We start from the raw sequence: 16690 nt of genomic DNA, 5'->3' as shown, positions 1-16690 counted from the left end.
TACACATGCAACATATGACGCACACGGTACACATAGCACATGCATGACAGGCTAACACAGCACATACAAGGCATAGGACAAAGGCACACACAATACAGACACAGCACACAGCAACATGACACGCAGCATAAACATAGCAAACGGAGCACACACACACAGCAGATGCACTCACAGCACATGCAAATACAAAGATTCCCCATATAGCCTTCAACAGTCTGTGGATGGTACTCATTTAAGGCCAAGTCAACCTAGGGGAGGCCCAGGACTGGGTTCATATATTCGCCTCCGTTATTGGTCTCAAGTGGGATTCGAACCTGGGTCACCGCTCCCCCAACGTACAGACACACACACACACGACCATACACAGACACACACACACATGACCCACACACACACACACAGACACACACACATACACACAGACAGACACACACACACACGCGACAATTCCTCACAAAAGCCCCCTTTAAGTCGCCTGAGCCAGGTCTGTTCTTCTGGTCTTCGCCGCAAGCGAGTGGAGAGTGGGTGGGGTGCGGGGGGGTGCGACCCGCCACGTCCCGCCCGTTATTTTTCTCATCTTCCCCCATCAACCAACGAACGCCTCCGCCTCCTCCTCCACAAACTGGCAGCGGTGGCGCGGGAGGAGTTCCCGAAGCCCCGCATTCCTCGCGCATTCCTCCGGCCAACAACACGTGCCGCCCGGGAGGCTCGCGGCCGGGCGGACGAGAGACACCACCTGCCCCAACATCACCCTTCCAGCCCGCCCGCCCACCCGCTGGCGACGCGCAAACCCGCAACCGAGCCAGCCCAGAATGGAGTCGCCCACCACCACCATCACCGCCACTTGGCAAGCCCATCGCCGAGCCAGCCCAGAACCGAGTCGCCCCACCATCACCACAGCAAGCCCATCATAGCTCCACCTCGCCATTGAACTACCCTAAAACTCGGCCAACCAAACGCCGAGCCGGAAGAAAAAAAAACCCGGCAAGCAAATTCACCGTTTAGTCAACCGACCGCTAAGGTCACCACCGACCAGGTCCATGCGGTCCGCCGCCCAGCGAGCCCCACCAACGCGCCAGCTCAACGTCGGACCGAACCACGGCTTCAACCAATTCCACCACTTTACCTCTTCATCGACCCAATCACAACACCACTAAGTCGCCAATTTGGGCCGGCCTCTTATGAGAAACATCTCACGTGAAGGTTTACCGACGAGAGGCTAGTGCGCCCCTCCCCCCCACCACCAACCCCCGCGTGACTCACGTGGGACTCCGAGCGTGGTGCGATCCCCCCCCCCCGCCGCTCTCAAAGTGAACGGCACTTACCGTGCGCGAGTGTGCTCGCATAGCGGGAGGCTCGCTGTTAAGGAACGGGAGCCGCCCCGGATCCCTGGACCGGATTTTCACTCCCGCGTGGTAGAGAAGCTCTTAGGGGGAGCGACCTCCTCCTCCCCACCCCCACCCCCCACCCGCGACGGCCGCCACCGCCGCCCAGGAAAACCCGGCGCGGAGTATGGACCGAAATTCATCCACAGCCAGTCAGCCGGCATGCGTCAAGTTAAATCGTACGGAAGCCCTTTAAACCAAGGGTTCGCAACTGGGGTCCCCTCTCTCTCTTCACTCGAGGGGGGGAGGGGGGGGCGCCTATGGGTTTCGCACCGCAGTGCTCCAGCGAGGAGCCCGTGCGTTAAATCGACCGCTGGCAGGGCGGAGTGTGGCATCGCCCGCTGTGCCAGGGTGTTTGATTATTTTAAAGCAGCTGTTGGGGAACCCCCCTCCCCCCCCCCAGGGCAAGGGGGCGGAGGGGTGGGGGTGTGAAATCCCTACCCTGGTCCGCTCGCAAGGGGACTCCAGGTGGCCGGTTTCACAGAACTGGTTAAGCGGAGCGTTCCCCAACGAAGCGAGAGGCGAGAGACGAGGATCACGAGGATCACAAACGTCTCTTTGGTTTTGTAGCGAACTTTCCCGCAGCCGGCCTGGCGCGTGGGCTGCCGAGATACGGTGGGACGCCGAGGATGACGACGACGATGACAACGACGATGATGACACGCGTGCGATGACGAAACGCGCGCGTTTCATAAGGGCTTTTTACAATCGGCACTGGCGCGCCTGGCCATCGCGGCGCCTGGCGGGTGCAACATGTGCCCGCCTGCTTGCGGCGCGGTTTCAGCGCGCTCCGCGCTACGAACCCGGCGACCCGAGTTTGATTTTCCGCCCACGGTCACCAACACCGACGACGATCGTCCGAAACAGTTCCTGAGCCTCCCTTAGGTCGACTCAGCCTCAAATGAGTATCTGGTGCAGTGTGTAAACATCGCCACCGGGGAGGGAAAGGCGGCCGGGCGTGGTGCTGGCCACCCACAACCCCCCCTCGTGTGTGCCACAGTGCCGGCCTTCAGAGGTGCTCGCGAACAGCACTTGCCCCAACATTCTGTTCAGGCTATACGGGAGATCTTTGTCTTTGCGTGCGTGTCTGTGTGCGTCGATTCCTCTCGGGTGTCGGGCTGTGTGTTTGACGACGGTGGTGGGTGAAGTATTTTCGTGCTGGGTTTTTTTAAATGGGTTTTTTTTTCTCACACGGATGGGTTGGGGGAGTTTAAGACGCCCTCGCTGTGAATACCGAGAGGGCGAGAAGACAATCCCACAATGCGATGGGCACGCGGTGCTGAGTGTCAGAGATCGCGAAACCCCCGAACTTTCACCCCCGAATCACGCAAGCCAACCCGACCCAGGCGCCAATCCTAACCGCGGTGACCAAACCAGTCCTAACCTTTAGCATAACTACTGCATTGCCCAACCTGATGCTGACGTTAACTCAAGCCCTAGCACCAGTCCTCACCACGGTAGTCAACCAGACTCCACCCGAGCACCAGTCCTCACCACAGTAGTCAACCAGACTCCCACCCGAGCACCACTCCTCACCACAGTAGTCAACCAGACTCCACCCTAGCACCAGTCCTCACCACGGTAGTCAACCAGACTCCACCCGAGCACCAGTCCTCACCACGGTAGTCACCCAGACTCAACCCTAGCACCAGTCCTCACCACAGTAGTCAACCAGACTCCACCCTAGCACCAGTCCTCACCATAGTAGTCAACCAGACTCCCACCCGAGCACCAGTCCTCACCACAGTAGTCAACCAGACTCCACCCGAGCACCAGTCCTCACCACAGTAGTCAACCAGACTCCCACCCGAGCACCAGTCCTCACCACGGTAGTCACCCAGACTCCACCCTAGCACCAGTCCTCACCATGGTAGTCAACCAGACTCCCACCCGAGCACCAGTCCTCACCACGGTAGTCAACCAGACTCCACCCTAGCACCAGTCCTCACCACGGTAGTCAACCAGACTCCACCCTAGCACCAGTCCTCACCACGGTAGTCAACCAGACTCCCACCCGAGCACCACTCTTCACCACGGTAGTCAACCAGACTCCACCCTAGCACCAGTCCTCACCACAGTAGTCAACCAGACTCCCACCCGAGCACCACTCCTCACCACGGTAGTCAACCAGACTCCACCCTAGCACCAGTCCTCACCACAGTAGTCAACCAGACTCCACCCTAGCACCAGTCCTCACCACGGTAGTCAACCAGACTCCACCCTAGCACCAGTCCTCACCACGGTAGTCACCCAGACTCCACCCTAGCACCAGTCCTCACCACGGTAGTCAACCAGACTCCACCCTAGCACCAGTTCTCACCACGGTAGTCACCCAGACTTCACCCTAGCACCAGTCCTCACCACGGTAGTCACCCAGACTCCACCCCAGCACCAGTCCTCACCACGGTAGTCAACCAGACTCCACCCTAGCACCAGTCCTCACCACAGTAGTCAACCAGACTCCACCCTAACACCAGTCCTCACCACAGTAGTCAACCAGACTCCACCCTAGCACCAGTCCTCACCACAGTAGTAAACCAGACTCCACCCTAGCACCAGTCCTCACCACGGTAGTCAACCAGCCTCCCACCCGAGCACCAGTCCTCACCACGGTAGTCAACCAGACTCCACCCTAGCACCAGTCCTCACCACGGTAGTCACCCAGACTCCACCCTAGCACCAGTCCTCACCACGGTAGTCACCCAGACTCCACCCTAGCACCACTCCTCACCAGGGTAGTCACCCAGGACTCCCACCCGAGCACCAGTCCTCACCACGGTAGTCACCCAGACTCCACCCTAGCACCAGTCCTCACCACGGTATTCAACCAAACCTTTACCGGAACCGCAAGCACAACACACAGAGCCCAGCAGCGTAATCTTGACCTCACTCCCTCCAGCTGCTTCCGTCCCGCGCCACCAACTCAACTCCCTCTGCAGGGGTCACCCCGCACCTTCTCTCTCTCCCTGGGTCACGCTCTCACGGAGCGCAAAGTCACAAGCAAACCGCGAGCGGTGCGGGGGTCTGGTGACCGCGCGGAGCGTGTACAGGGGGGGCCCGCAGGGAGTACAGTATAACGACGGGATTTTGTTGCCGCTGCCGATAGCCACCTGCTCCGCCGTGGCGGTCGCTCGTTCGCGAGCTGTCCAGCCCCGCGACGCCCCCCACCCTCCCACACCTCCGCTGACGAGATTTGCCCGACGCATTCCGGGTGTGATTTGGTTCAAGGCTAATGTTTTTTCTACGGCCTGCGTGCGTGCCTGGCTGCGTGGGTGGGTGAGAATGCGTTGCAGCGGCTCTCTGGCCCTCTGTGCACGTGCGCCCGAGGGAGTTGAGATGGGCCGGGAGTGGGGGAGCCGAGGTTAGCTCCCTGCCGCCGTACTGCGCATCGACCAATGTAGAGGGGAGGGCAGGGGGGGGGATGATCTGGGGAGGGGTGGGGGGGGCTGGACGGGCCACTGAACGGCACGGAGGAGAGAGTTGCTCCGTCCCAGCTTACGAACGGGCGAGGTTTTTTTACCTTTCCTAGGAATTCCGAAAAAATTTACCGCGGCACGCCAACCTGGGACTGGTTGGAGAGCGCTGCTGCAGACGGGGGGGGGGAGGGTAGCACGGCTGGACACGAGTGCACGCACACACACACGCACGCACACACGTACACACACACACGTACACACACACACACGCGAACGCACGTACACACGCACACGCACGCACGCACACACGCACACACGCACACGCACACACACGCACGCACACACACACGCACGCACACGCACACACGCACACGCACGCACGCACACACGCGCACACGCACACGCACGTACACACACACGCGCACACACACGCACGCGGCGACTGCGCGTGCGCGATGTCTGCAGGTGTCACGTTGCGGCGATAGCCGACAGCCGTCGCCATCCGCGGGTTGCCGGTCGGACAGGCGGTGTGCGAATTGCCCCCCCCATGGGAGATTCAAGAGAGATTAAAGCCCCTGCCGGGTTCCTGTCCGCAGGCCGCGACGAGGAATGCCTCCGGCTCGTTTTGAGGAGGAGCGAGACCCGGGCGACTCTTCACAGTTAATAAATCAGGTTTTTTTTTTACATCACACTCGTCAATAACACGGGTGGCCTTGACATAAAAGATGACGTGCTCTGAAGAAAGGGAGCTGCCCGAAACGTCGTGGACTACAGTCGAGCATCGATTGTCCGGTGGCTTCGTGGGGGAAGGAGTCGCCGGATTTTCAAAACGCCTGATCACTAATCATCATTATTTAAAACGTCTTATCTTCGCGCATTCTTGGATAACGTTATGCTTTTAAGTGTTGTGTTGTATATATTTTGAATAAATAAACATACAAATATCCTAATAATAAAGGTTTTTGGGTTAGATCGCTTTATTTATAAATGTGTCGTAACCCTCCACCACCCGACACGGCCAATCAGCAAAAAAAGTGTCACGTTGACAGACAAATAGTTCACTACTTTAGCCCACCGGTGTGTTGAAGAGTGAATTCACAACATTTACAGTTTGAGTACGACGTTTCGCTGGTAATTACATCCAGCATCATCGGGCAATTCGCCAGAATGTTAAAGCCCTCGCTTGCTCCCGGTCATAAACAGCAGTAGGGTGACGTCTTCATTTAACTCATTTCAGGTGCAGTGATTTGAGGCGGAGGGGGGGGGGATATTGTAATTATATAATCGATTGGTAATCAGTCAATGGTTATGATTAGTAATGAGTTGTAGATTAGAAATTAGTTGTAATGTGTTATTGTGATTATATGCTACGTTAGTAATCTGTTAATTAGTATGTGTTTCCCGGATAAAGAATTGTAATATGTATTATTTAATAATACGCTTGCAAGCCGCACTAAGCCTGGAGCTGTCAGAGCGATTAAAGTGATTTCTGTTTCTCTCGATTTCAATGGATTCTCTAATTAGTCTTTGCCAGTAATAATTAGTTTTACACAACACTTCAACGTTATCAAAATCAATTGAGTGTCCTTGTTGACAAGCATGCTCTGCCACTGCCGACAATTGTTTGAGATCATTAAAATTATCTCAAACATAACCATTGACTGATTACCAACCGATTATATAATTACAATATCCCCCCCACCTCTGCCTCAAATCACTGCACCTGAATGAGTTAAACGATGACGTCACCCTGCTGCTCTAATTAAGACCGGGAGCAAGTGAGGGCTTTACCATTCTGGCGAATTGCCCGATGATGCTGGTCGTAATTACCAGCGAAACGTCGTACTCAAACTGTAAATGTTGTGAATTCACTCCTCAACACACTGGTGGGCTAAAGTAGTGAACTATTTGTCTTTTGTCAACGTGACACTTTTTTTGCTGATTAGCCGTGTCGGGTGATGGAGGGTTACGACACAATTATAAATAACGCGATCTAACCCAAAAACCTTTATTATGAATAATATTGGTCGCGAAAGCCTACGTGTTAAATATCCTCCTGTAAAAAGTTTCTGTATTCACTGTACTGTACGTTGCCACTCCAATCTCGAAGACTCTTGCATGGGGTGATGATAGGGGTTGTGTAGAACTGGACACTTAAATCAAGCCTAGCTACTTTGTTTTGTCACGTGCATGGTGCCGGACTGGGTACAGACTTCGGAGCGGTTTTGCCGGTTTCGCCCGATCGGCCCGGCACACCGCCGGATAATGTTGGAAGCCGGATAATCGAGCGCCGGATAATCGATGATTGACTGTGTACATATATTTTTTTATTATTAAGGCCACACACACACACGGGCGCTGTCGGCGAGTGCGTCGAGGGGGCTCTTGTGTCGTACTTGTGCACCGCTGCCACCAGATTACTGCTGAATAAATAAGCGAGGTTTTAATAATAAATAACAACACCAATTCACGCAGCGCCGCGCGCAATGGCAGCGCTGGGGAAGGCCTTTGTCCGGCAGTGGAAGAGCGAAACAGCTGCCAACAACAACAAAGCGTGTGTCAAGCGTTTTACCCCGGAGAGGCTCACGGAGGTCTCAGAGACGTTTCTATGCAGGTTGCGGCATTGGGATGTTGGGCCGTGAATTCAATAATTTAGGCGAGTTTGGCTTCGTCACGGCGTCCACAGGAAGCCGGAGAGAGCCCGGAGAATTAACCGACACACGAGGGGTGGGATAGGTGTTTAGGTGGGTAGGTGGTTTTGATATTACACTCATCACCGCCATCTCCTGGAGATCCCCACACGACCATGGCAAAGGCCTGGTGGCAATGATCCGTCGATTCCCAGATCCGACAAGATCCGACGAGACGTGGTGGCATTCAGGGCAATTTTGTTACAATTGAATAATTCGGCCCATTATCAACACCAACAACGAACACGTCGCTTGTTTAAACTATAAACTTTTTTTATTTATTTTACCAGGTGAGGCCCGAAGAGCTATACTGTTCTTTTTTTCAGATGTGACCTTTGCCGCAAATGATAGCTCAACGAAGTGGCTTATCAGGTAGCAGCCAAATACACGAAAAGCATGTTGATTCTAAATGTGGAGGGAAAAAACCGGAGGCACCGGAAAAAAATCTACGTGACCATGGGGAGGACAGAACGCGCAAACGCCAAATTTATAGCAGGCGTCAGGGTCTTGATCAAACCCACAACCTGAATACCAGGCGAGGCAGTAAACATCTCACCACATTTACACTTCCCATGGCCCCTTCACTTCCCCCGTCCCCCAGGTCTACCCTATCTCCCTTCCGGCCTAGCTTGGCGTCTGCTGGCGGCAGATTAGCGGCCGTGTGGCCAACGCGTTGCCCACGTGCAGGGTCCAGGTGGCAGTGTGCGTTTCTGCGTCGCTCGCCCACACACACAAGCGCTCGCTGGCCCGCCGGCCCACCTGCCCGCCACATCCTGCCGGTGCACAGAAATAAAGTATTAAGAGGAAATAAAAAAAAACGGTTTAACGAAAATGCCGTTTGCCGTTTCCTGCCACCAATGTGTTTTGTTATTTTGTCCCGTGGTTCATTCCCCCCGGATTGCGCGACTGACCTACCGTCCGTCATGAGAAGACGAATCAGTAGGCGACTCTCGCAAGGGCGGCGCATCAACCCTGCACGTCGTAGAGGAAGAAACCCCACGGAAGCGGTTGTCAAAGAGCTACCTCTGAAAACCCTTCACAAGGTGACGTCTGGCCCACCATAGCAGGAGGGCAGCATTTTCCCATCCACTCTCACCATAACCATAAACTATACACGCTCGGCAATAACCAGTGCCTTGAAAGAAAAAAAATTATACGGAACCCACAGCGTTCCGGGCAGTGAGGCTTGTGCCGATTACAAATACATTTCCCTCAAGGCTGCGTCGCTGGCCGTGCTAGCGCCCCCCCCCTCCAACCCCGCTGACACCGCAACATCGCCAAAGTAATTTGTCCGACCAGAACAATGTCCGTCGCGTGACAATTTGAGAGCTGGGAATGTGTTTTGACCCAGACCCAGACCCAGGCCGAGTGCCGTGCCAAGTTGACTGCGATGGGGCTTTCTTGGGCATGGTCAGTGGCGGCCGAGCCCGAGACCGTCAAATCCACCGCACTTGAGGTCCCAGTTTGATCACAACTCCATGGGTCTCTCTGTATGAGTTCACGTGTCTCTGCAATGTTGTTGAGGGACTTGGGTTGTCTTCATGTGGTCCGGGACTGTTCTTGTTGTTTTTCTGCCCTACCCAAGCTTGCATTTCGTGTTGAAAGTATCGGCAGGAATTCATCTACTTATGCAACTTGTCAGTGTAACACCAAGGCTTTCGCGACCAATGTTATCCATAACAGGTTTTTTTTGGGTTAGATCGCGTAAATATATCGTTAAACCCGCCACCACCCGACGCAGCCGATTAGTAAAGTTTGTCACGTAAACAAAAAATGCCAATTTATTACTTGTACAGCACACTCACTCTCACGTAGACCTCCACTCACTCTCAGAGAGATCTCCACTCACTATCACATAGACCCCTACTCACTCTCACAGAGACCTCCACTCACTCTCAGAGACCTCCACTCACTCTCAGAGAGACCTCCACTCACTCTCAGAGAGACCTCCACTCACTCTCAGAGAGACCTCCACTCACTCTCAGAGAGACCTCCACTCACTCTCAGAGAGACCTCCACTCACTCTCAGAGAGACCTCCACTCACTCTCAGAGAGACCTCCACTCACTCCCACGTAGACCTCCACTCACTCTCAGAGACCTCCACTGACTCTCAGAGAGACCTCCACTCACTCTCAGAGACCTCCACTCACTCTCACGTAGACCTCCACTCACTCTCAGAGACCTCCACTCACTCTCAGAGACCTCCACTCACTCTCAGAGACCTCCACTCACTCTCACAGAGACCTCCACTCACGCTCAGAGACCTCCACTCACGCTCACAGAGACCTCCACTCACTCTCAGAGACCTCCACTCACTCTCAGAGAGACCTCCACTCACTCTCAGAGAGACCTCCACTCACTCCGACGTAGACCTCCACTCACTCTCAGAGACCTCCACTCACTCTCAGAGACCTCCACTCACTCTCAGAGAGACCTCCACTCACTCTCAGAGAGACCTCCACTCACTCTCACGTAGCCCTCCACTCACTCTCACGTAGACCTCCACTCACTCTCACGGAGACCTCCACTCACTCTCAGAGACCTCCACTCACTCTCCGAGACCTCCACTCACTCTCAGAGAGACCTCCACTCACTCTCACGGAGACCTCCACTCACTCTCAGAGACCTCCACTCACGTAGACCTCCACTCACTCTCACGTAGACCTCCACTCACTCTCACGGAGACCTCCACTCACTCTCAGAGACCTCCACTCACGCTCACAGAGACCTCCACTCACTTTCACGTAGACCTCCAATCACTCTCAGAGAGACCTCCACTCACTCTCACAGAGACCTCCACTCACTCTCACGTAGACCTCCACTAACTCTCACGGAGACCTCCACTCACTCTCACGGAGACCTCCACTCACTCTCAGAGACCTCCACTCACTCTCAGAGACCTCCACTCACTCTCACGTAGACCTCCAATCACTCACAGAGAGACCTCCACTCACTCTCACAGAGACCTCCACTCACTCTCAGAGAGACCTCCACTCACTCTCAGAGAGACCTCCACTCACTCTCAGAGACCTCCACTCACTCACTCTCACAGAGACCTCCATTCACGCTCAGAGACCTCTACTCACTCTCACGGAGACCTCCACTCACTCTCACGTAGACCTCCATTCACGCTCAGAGACCTCCACTCACTCTCAGAGACCTCCACTCCCTCTCAGAGAGACCTCCACTAACTCTCACAGAGACCTCCACTCACTCTCACAGAGACCTCCACTCACTCTCACGTAGACCTCCACTCACTCTCTCTCAGAGAACTGTTATCGAATAATTAATCTCTCACCATGCATCTGTAATCTAACTAACAATCACCGGGGGAGGCCGTCCGCGAGCGACGCCAACTTCGCGAGCGTGCAGCCTCAGCTCCTGCCGAGCTCCTGCCGTGCCCTTTCCGCCGGACCCCCCTCCTACCCCCCCACACGCTCGCGGTGGCCGCACGCCCTGCACGCGGGAGACGCACAGCGCGCCGCTTTGTGCGGGCACGCGCGGGCGGGACACAGGAGCCCCGTTGTGCGAGTGACAACGGGGCGATTAACACAAGGGACCCACCCCCCCCACCACCCCCCCACCACCCCCTCACCACCCCCCCACCAACCCCCCACCCCGTGTCGTAAAATGTCATACGCCGCTGTGCTCAGTTGCGCTCTGCCCACGAAAGAGATCACCCCGAGAAAGTTTTCCAAGGTCAGGAAGTTTGCGTTGTTGTAGTCGTTGCCGGTAAGAGTTGCCCCCCACCAACCACACCACGCCCTCCCTTACCCGCTAGCGACGCTCCGTGACCGAGGGGCCATAGATCGCTCGCATCGCTGCGGAAGTTTTTCTGCGGTTTGTGACCGCGCAGCTCTCCCCGACGGGTCGCAACGTTCACGCGTTGGCGTTCGACGTTTCGTCGGCGTTTCGCCGCCACGTCCGGCGTTTCGCTCCGCGTGTCCCCGGGAGCGAGCTTCCCGACCAAAGGCCCCCGAAGAAGGCATCCAGCACGCGTCGGAACGGAACGCCGGTCGTCGCACGCCGAACCTGACGCGCAATCGGTAGAACCGCCCCCCCCGACGCACGCCGGCGAGGCTGCTCGCCCGGTGTAGGACGGCCCGATGGAGCTCACCGGCGCGCCGAGGGGCGGCCGGCGCCCGAGAAACGCACGCTCCCCGTGGGGACGCGAGCGCGCGCCGGGCAAGGACATCCGCGAAAGAGCTTCGTAGCTTGTCGGATTCCTCCAGCATGAATAAAGATTCAGATTCCGACGGAGGAGGCGGCTTTGGCACAGAAAGGTCCCGGCCGGCCCGAGTTCGATTGCTGACCACGGCTCGCATCAGCGGTGAGCGATATCTGAACGGGGCTTGGCCGCCCCTCTCCCGTCTCCCCTTGACCTTCGGGACGGAACGCACGGCACACGCACGGTGTAAACAACGAACGGCACAAGCACGGTGTAAACCACGAACGGCGGTGACCGCCAAGCAGCGGACTGGCATCGCAACACGCGATTCCGTCCTGGGCGAATGCACTTGCGCCGTGCCCGTTGACAATTCGCCGATCTCGCAGAAGAACAGGAATAAAAGAACAACTGCTTTTGATTAAAACAATCTTTTGTGCGGTGTTTTTTGTTGTTGTTGCAAAATGTGAATGATATAAAAGTTTTAAAGCGTTGTTTGGCATACGTGAGGGACCAAGTGAAGTCCCCCACCCCCCCACCTCAACCTAAAATAAACTATTTTATTTAAACGATTAAACTAATTTTTCATTTTTTCCAGGTATGGGCCACTTAGTTACGTTGCTCTTTATCAGCAGCGACTTGGCAACATGCGATAGCTCAACAAAGTGGCTTATCACGTGGAAATTTATAGCAGTAGCCAAATACTCTAAATGCTTGTATTTTTTTTACATGTAGAGGGAAAAACGGGAAGAACCTGAGAAAAATCTACGCAGCCACAGTGAGTTTAACACGTAGGCTTTCGCGACCAATATCATCCATAAGAGTTTTTTTTTTAGTTAGATCGCGTAAATGTATAAATGTGTCGTTAAACCTGCCACCACCCAACACAGGCAACTAGTAAGGATTGTCACGTAAACAGAACGTGGCCAATTCGTCACTAGCACAGCACACCTGTGTGTTGGAGAGCCAAGCCACAACATTGTGAAACACAAAAAACTCCAAATCTTCAGGGTCGGGATCGAACCAACGACCTCCTGCATACCAGGCGAGGTAGTTAACATCCCATAGCCACCGTGGTGTCCCTTACCAGGTAAAGCCTACGGCCTTGTTCAAAGGCAACTTGGCCACACGTGATGATAGCTCACAGAAGTGTCTGAAATCATCATCATCGCCACACGTGGGAATTCATAGTCGCAACCAACTCATCTCAACGCAAGTCTTTCTAAATGCGAAGCGCAACACCGGGTGTACCCAGAGAACAATCCACGCACCCACCACGGGGAGAGAGAAAAACGCCGACTCCAAATACCCAGCAGGCATCGTTGGGCTCCGGGATCGAAACCACGACTCGCGTGCAACTCAAGCAGAGCGGCACTTTCACCGCGCTCGCGGTTTCACGCAGAGTTTGTGCTTACAACTGGGACCCATATCTCGCAGACAGGAGGGTCCCTTGCCTTTAAACATCTGGCAGGTTCACTAGCATCGGTTCTTAGCAAGCCTGGCTCGGCTGATGAGGCATCGAATGTGGAAAGCGGAGTTTTCTTTGCTTGCATTGAACCAACGCTGCTGAAATAATGCATTCCCAGAAGGAAGGCTGCGTATGGCTGCTGGAATGAGTAAAACAAATATATCACACGCAATTTTTTGTGCACGTGGAGCTGCAGGCTTGTTCCGACCACGGTGGTTGTCGTCGTGATGAGATGCAGCAGGGCTTCAGGCAACGCACACGCACTGTGTGATCATTAACAGAACCCAGTCCCATTATACGCCATCTGATGTGTGTGTGTGTGTTACATACGGACGGAGCGATAGGGTTAGCGGTCAGCGCGCTGCGCTACGAACCCGACGACCAAGAGTTCAAATCCCGCTCTCACGGCCAACACCAGTGACGGCTTATCTGTACCGGTCTTGGCCCTCCCCTAGGTCGACTCAGCCTCAAATGAGTAACCTGGTGCGGTGTGTAAACATCAACACTGGCGAGACAAAGGAGACCGGGCATGCTGCTGGCCACATCACACCACCGCGTGCAGTGCCAGCCTTCATATTTGCACACAAACAGCACTTGCCACGTCGATCGTGTTATTGACCGAGCGTAAACGGCTATGATTAACTATGCCTCCGTGAACACCACCCTGCGTATACTGTACGTGCTCAACTGTTCCTGGCGGCAACGGTGGTGGTGGTGGCCTACGAAGTCTCACGTGGGTTGCCTACGAAGTCTCACGTGGGTGGCCTGCGAAGTCGCACGTGGGTGGCCTACGAAGTCGCACGTGGGTGGCCTACAAAGTCACACGTGGGTGGCCTACGAAGTCTCACGTGGGTGGCCTACGAAGTCTCACGTGGGTGGCCTACGAAGTCTCACGTGGGTGGCCTATGAAGTCGCACGTGGGTGGCCTGCGAAGTCGCACGTGGGTGGCCTACGAAGTCTCACGTGGGTGGCCTGCGAAGTCACACGTGGGTGGCCTGCGAAGTCATACGTGGGTTGCCTACGAAGTCTCACGTGGGTTGCCTACGAAGTCGCACGTGGGTTGCCTGGCCTACGAAGTCTCACGTGGGTGGCCTACGAAGTCTCACGTGGGTGGCCTGCGAAGTCGCACGTGGGTTGCCTACGAAGTCTCACGTGGGTTGCCTACGAAGTCTCACGTGGGTTGTCTACGAAGTCTCACGTGGGTTGCCTACGAAGTCACACGTGGGTGGCCTACAAAGTCGCACGTGGGTGGCCTGCGAAGTCGCACGTGGGTGGCCTACAAAGTCTCACGTGGGTTGCCTACAAAGTCTCACGTGGGTTGCCTGCGACCCAGTGCCGCCGTGGAGGCAGCAGTTGTAAAGAAATTAAGTTTTCGATCGAGACGGAGACGATGACGATTTGAAAGCGCGGAGCTCCCAGTGGCCTCCTAAGGGGCCGTCCATAAATGAATAAATGACGTCACGCGATTTTTGACGATTTTTGACACCACCCCCCCCCCTCGTCACACGGCGTCAAAAAAAGTCAGACCCCCCCTCAAATATGACATCACAAAGCTCTGCTCCCCCCCCCCCCAAGAAAAATAAAACATGCTTCAAATCGCTTTAAACTATCATTGTAGTGCGTATTTAATGTGGCGCTACACTCTGATGTTGTAGGAGAAGACATTTATTAAAAAGTCTATTTCATTAGGTAGAAGTGTTGTCTATATTTATTTAAAGTTGCGCATTTTGATGTGACGTCACATTTCTCAAACCCCCCCCCCCCCCTCGTCACACATCGTCACAAATGTCTGACCCCTCCCCCCCTCCCCGGTGCGTGACGTCATTTATGGACGGCCTCTAATGTCGGAAAGGAAGAAAGCGCTCCAGACGGCCGCAGAAGCGCACCGGGTCGCGCGCGATGCGTTGACCACCGTCTTTGTTCGATGGTCAGTCAAAATCTGCCGCTGCGAGGATGACCGGAGTTTCGTGTGATGGTTTACGCTCCTTGACTTCCAGACTTCCTGCCCGACCGATTTCACGATCGTCTCCCTGACACACCGAGTGACTCACTTGACTGCCTGAGTCACTCGTGAGCCGGCGCCCCGTTGCCCCGCCTGACCGGTGGTTGTGGTTGCTGTTGCTTGAGTAGGTTGTTGTTGTAGTGGTGGCGGTGCACATTTTACGGTTGTGGTGGTATGGTGCCAAAAGATTGTTGTGAAGGTGGTTGTGTGTAATGGTGAAAGAAGATTTGGTTTTGTGATGAGGTGGTGGAGGTAGTTGAAGTTGTGGTGGTGGTGGTGTTGGTGGTGGTGTTGGTGGTGTTTCTAGTGATGGTTGTTGTGCCAGTGGTGGAGATTGGTAGTGGCGGTCTTGGTGCAGATTGCTGCGCAGTTGGTTGTGGTTGTAAATATTTGTGGTGTTTTGGTTGTTGGTGTGGAGGTGGTCGCGCTGGTTTTGAGCGATGTGACCACGGCGGTGGTGGTAGTCATGGTGGTGGTTGTGGTAGTCACGGTGGTGGCTGTCATGACGGTTGTGACGGTGGCCGTAGGTTGTGATGTCATTCGTTATAAGTTGCCGTGACGTTGATCGTGTTGTGCGTAATAGCCGTAGTGGTGGTGGCGGTGGCGGTGTTTGCAGCCGTGGTCACATTGTCTGCGGCAGCGTGACCTACCGACCGGCCGACTGCTCGCTCACTCCCATGGCGGCGAGATGAGATGTGCCAAGACTTCCATCTGTCGCAGCGATAACTTTCCACCTGCCATTGCGGGACCATATTGCAACTCTCCGACTCGACGCTGTGGAAATTTCCACCAAGAGCCGGGACCCGTTAAGGGAGGTAATAAAAAAACGAAGGCGCACATTCGTAACCCTGCCACCTTCAGCACCTTTGCCACAAAGCGTTCTTCCAGATTTGGAGGCGTGGGAATCTGCACACAGGCAGGAAAAAGAAAGCAGCCAGAACTGGCGCCAACAGTTCGTTGACCAAGCTCTGTGGGCCTATATATTTTGTGTGTGTGTGTTTAGTTTGTTGTCATTCCCCAGCACAACCAATCAGCACGGGTGGCTACGTACGATGCGAAAGAAGTTCAACATACACACATACATACGCAGAGTCACGAAATAAAACCTAAACATCCACTGCAGGTGTCCCCTCACTGGGGTCCATTCTGGGCCCTCAACTTTTCTCAGTCTACATCTGCCCAACTGGTTATCTCAACGATACGTCACAGCATTAGGCATGACACCTGACGCCGATGACACTCAATTATACGCCACTCTAACCGCCACTCAACCTTGCTAATTGTGTACCCTCAACCTTACTAGCGCTGGTGGGTGGTCAAATCACCGCCCGCTGAACAACCCCCCCCAAAAAAAATCCGGAACCCCCTTTTTTTCCCGCAGGCACCAGCCCCAACCGGCTCGGCGCAGCGTCACGCCCTCAAAATCTACCCAGCGCCGGTTCCACCGTCGGAGGATCGCCTTTGACTCGACTTTTCATCCCTCGGCACGCGCTTTCCTCAACACAAGACGACGACGACCACCTGACCGATGGAGGCCTTGTGCCACGCACGCCATTGGTTGAC

The 16690-nt window shown here is 54.9% G+C and overlaps 1 protein-coding gene across 6 annotated transcripts in view; it reads right to left on the bottom strand.

Annotated features, from left to right (window-relative positions):
* The window catches only part of LOC116954916 (semaphorin-4C-like), a 55380-nt gene that overhangs the window by 21824 nt on the left and 16866 nt on the right, over positions 1-16690 (bottom strand). The window contains exon 1 of one of the 6 annotated variants that reach the window (XM_076052648.1): positions 1326-1427. The exons of 1 other annotated variant lie outside the window; for it this stretch is intronic. The gene's annotated coding sequence lies outside the window, so the exon portion shown is untranslated. Of the gene's footprint in view, positions 1-314; positions 416-455; positions 704-998; positions 1106-1126; positions 1150-1325; positions 1428-16690 lie in introns of those variants that run through there. 4 more of the 6 variants (XM_076052650.1, XM_076052649.1, XM_076052646.1 and 1 more) reach the window with 4 other exon arrangements.

Source organism: Petromyzon marinus, chromosome 57 (genome assembly GCF_048934315.1).
Source record: "Petromyzon marinus isolate PM22_M1 ecotype Great Lakes invasive population chromosome 57, UKy_Petmar_22M1.pri1.0, whole genome shotgun sequence".
Lineage (NCBI taxonomy): Eukaryota > Metazoa > Chordata > Hyperoartia > Petromyzontiformes > Petromyzontidae > Petromyzon > Petromyzon marinus.
Note: the sequence above shows the minus strand (reverse complement) of the source record. Positions and strands in the feature narration are given on the sequence as shown.